At 46.4% G+C, this 3666-nt stretch overlaps 1 protein-coding gene across 1 annotated transcript in view; it reads right to left on the reverse strand.

The window, feature by feature from the left end:
* LOC106816780 (probable G-protein coupled receptor 158) overlaps nt 1-3666 on the reverse strand; it is a 31594-nt gene that overhangs the window by 23706 nt on the left and 4222 nt on the right. The window lies entirely within an intron of this gene.

A 3666-nucleotide genomic window follows, 5' to 3' on the forward strand; every position in this document is an offset into this window, starting at 1 on the left:
GTGTGTGTGTGTGTGTGTTGTGTGTGTGTGTGTGTGTGTGTGTGTGTGTGTGTGTGTGTGTGTGTGTGTGTGTGTGTGTGTCATTGCGTGCGTGCGTCCGTGCGTGTGCGTGCGTACATATTATATATATATATATATATATATATATACGGCAGAGAAACTCTGGTTTACGACTGCCAGCCCATGGTCGTGCGCTGGAGGGAATATGGGGCAGTTTACTGCCGGACACAACACCGGCTGCTTTCCACCCATCCATCCATCGATCCGATATATCGATTGAATTCTATCTATTAAGTGCGCTCGGCAGCACTGCCTGGAATATCATCACAAACGCTGTAATTAACGGTAAATGACTGCTTCTAATGGCGTGTCGTTAGGGGCTGGGGGTCCCTCTAGCTCGCCCTGAGTGCGCATGCGAGCGCCTACCCGCGCAGATGTAACTGTAGGTACAGTACACGAACGACGATGACGACGACGACGACGACGATGACGACGACGATGACGACGATGATGACGACGACGACGATGACGACGACGACGACGCCGCCGACGACGACGACTCTTGCAATCCTCGTAGGGTTTGAGATGATATTTTTTGACAACCCGCTGCCTACCCCTGTTTTTTACCCTTGTCTTTTAACGTTTAACTTTACCCTTGTTATCGCGCGCGCGCACGCCATTCTCGAGCTGAACTTCCGGTGCGGTCGACGCGCCCTCTATATTTTATCCAGCTGGCTATATTGTGTTTTTTTCGTTTTCGTTTCTTTACACACGATCAGAAAACCGTCGATTCATAAGGTTTGTCGGATTATGTTTGGTTTTCGGTTGCGGTTATTTTTCCGGTAGCGTCGGCAACCCCCTCCCCCCCCCCGCCTCTGGAATCAATAAGAAGATGCGACAACAGAGTGAGTGAGTTCTTCGCATCTTCTGTGAGAGATCGTCAACGAGGGAGCTCCTCGTTGCTGGAAGAGCAGTGATTCTTGCATGAGGAGAGATAGCGCGACTGATGCTGTTCTGATCCCTGTATATCTCTGCATGTACGATTGAATACACGCGAACGTGGCTTTACAGGGCCGTAGGCTGAGCAAATTCTTAGGGGAGGGGGGGGCAGTGGCGGGTCCAGGATTTCAAGGAGGGGTGAGAAACAGGTGGGGGTCTGGGGGTCCTCCCACAGAAAACTATGAGAATGTAGATCGCATGAGATGGTAATTGAGGCACTTTTGACGTACAGCATTCATTCTGACTACGACAATTCTCTTTTAGTAGAACAATTTATTTTTTACATTTTCCTCAAAAATCTATGCCCCCCCCCACCCCGCCCCCCCCCCCACCCCGCCGCCGCAGGCTACGGCCCTGCTGTAGAAATTGTCGCGCTGCTCGTAAACGGGAGAAACAGACAGAGGCGCGGGTTGCGACTCGTGTAGAATGTTTATGGGGGTTCGTGACCGGACGGGCTAGCTGTTATATGGTGTGTGGGGAATGGGTGGGCCTGCCTGCCTCCTTGTTTTCTTGCCTGCCTGCTTGGCTGTTTGTCTGCTTGCCTGCCTGCCTGCCTGCCTGCCTGCCTGCCTGCCTGCTTGCCTGCCTGCCTGCCTGCCTGCCTGCCTGCTTGCCTGCCTGCCTGCCTGCCTGCCTGCCTGACTGCCTGACTGCCTGCCTACCTCCCTGCCTGACTGCATGCCTGCCTGCCCGCGTGCATAACTGTCTGTCAGTGTTGACGTATTATGGTTGTGAAATACAGTTTAGATAAATCAATACGTTACTTTATGGGGGGATATACTTAAAGGGGCATCAGCTCTAGTTGCCTGAATAGTTTTTTCTACGTCTAGACGTGCGTGTCTGGTTTATTCAATTCTATAGGCCATCTGGACACATAGTTATACACATAAGTATACAATTCTAGATTCAAAAAAAAGTGTTACTCGTACCCTGGAAAGCTTAGCGAAGGAGCCATTTGCATTTCGCATTTGAATTTTATATTTCAGACTGAATATCTTTTATCCTTCGTTTTCGTCGTCTAAATACGCATATATACGAGAATATATTTTCTCCTTCGTTTTCGTCGTCTAAATAAGCGTACGAGATTCGGTTAAACGTTGGTAATTTAGCGTAGGGTAGTCGCGTAAATTAATTGAATATCTTATGACTATCAGAGAGGCAACATGCGTGAATGGAGAGCGAGCATGCATCGCAACAAATCACACATCCTCAATAATTATTGTTTAATTGCGCTGGCCAGCCGATATAACCACCAAATTTTTTCATGATTTAACAGTACGTAAAGCCACGGTCCCTATTGTCTAGACGTCAGCCCGTCAATATATAATTGCTTTCATGGGCAGAGGCCTGATTGAATTATTCAAAAATCTATTCAGCCTGGCCGCCAAAATCTGAAAACCTAATCTAAAACACGTCAAAAGGCATTGGCGAAACAGAAGCACAGCTGAACGATCGCCGGTGGGTTGGACGCACCAGCGTGAAAGCTGTAGTTCTCAAACATGGTCCTGTACAAGGCCGCAGCCTGCGGGGGGGGGGGGACAGCTGCCCCCTAGATTTTGGAGCAAAATAAAAACAAAATGTTCTACTAAAAGAGAATTGTCGTAGTCAGAATGAAGGCTGTACATGTACTCAAACGTGCCTTATAAATACCATCTCCTGCGATCTACCTTTTCCAAATTTTCTGTGGGAGGACCCCCAGACCCCCCATCTGTTTCTCACCCCCTCCTTGAAATAATGGATCCGCCACTACCACCCTTAGGAATTTGCTCAGCCTACGGCCCTGCGTTCTAAAACAAAGTCCTGTACCGTATCAAGAGTACATAATAGAGATGTACTCTTGATAAATAACATCTTGATAAATAACTCTTGATAAATAACTCTACATAATGTATCTCTATTATGTACTCTTGACCGTATCTATCTGATACACGCACTTTTTTTGTAAATGAATGCTTTTGCGGTGACACGTACTGTCCCGCATTAATCATGGGATGTACCGATACCATGCGTTATATATAGCTTGCAAAAAGCCTTTAATTCAAATACCAGAAGAAGTGCTATTATAACTATATGTACGCGAATCATCAAAACAGCTGTAGAAACTCTCTAACTCTAAACTCTAAGTGGTAAAAAGTTCGTGCTGCGTATATTTTTTTCGATCGTGGAAATAAAATAGAGAAAGGCGATCGAGAGTGTCCACTTGGGGTAGTATTTTAAACCATCGTTGGGCTGCGGGCACTGGAGCCGTGCAACTAACTGTACATAACGTAACACGGTGAAATAATATAGCAGCTAGATTCTCTCTCTCTCTCTCTCTCTCTCTCTCTCTCTCTCTCTCTCTCTCTCTCTCTCTCTCTCTCTCTCATGTCTCCTCTTATCTTTCTATCTCTCTCTGATCTGTCCGTCTATCTTCATATCCTTCTGTCTGTCGTCTCTCTCATCTCTCTCTTATGTAATATATATATTATGTATAATATATAGTATATATATTGAGAAAGAAGTAGCAACAGTGGGAAAGAGAGGTAGAGAGTAAGGTTAGGTAAAGCGATGAGAACAGGAAAGACAGAAGACTGTAGAGTAGAGCAGAGAGAGACGGAAGAGAGAGCAGAAGTAGAGGTGAAAAGAAGACGATTGAGAAATGCGTAGAAAGAAAAGAAGGAGGAGAGG

This window comes from Priapulus caudatus, unplaced genomic scaffold (assembly GCF_000485595.1).
Source record: "Priapulus caudatus unplaced genomic scaffold, Priapulus_caudatus-5.0.1 Scaffold1484, whole genome shotgun sequence".
In the NCBI taxonomy this organism is placed as follows: Eukaryota; Metazoa; Priapulida; class Priapulimorpha; order Priapulimorphida; family Priapulidae; genus Priapulus; species Priapulus caudatus.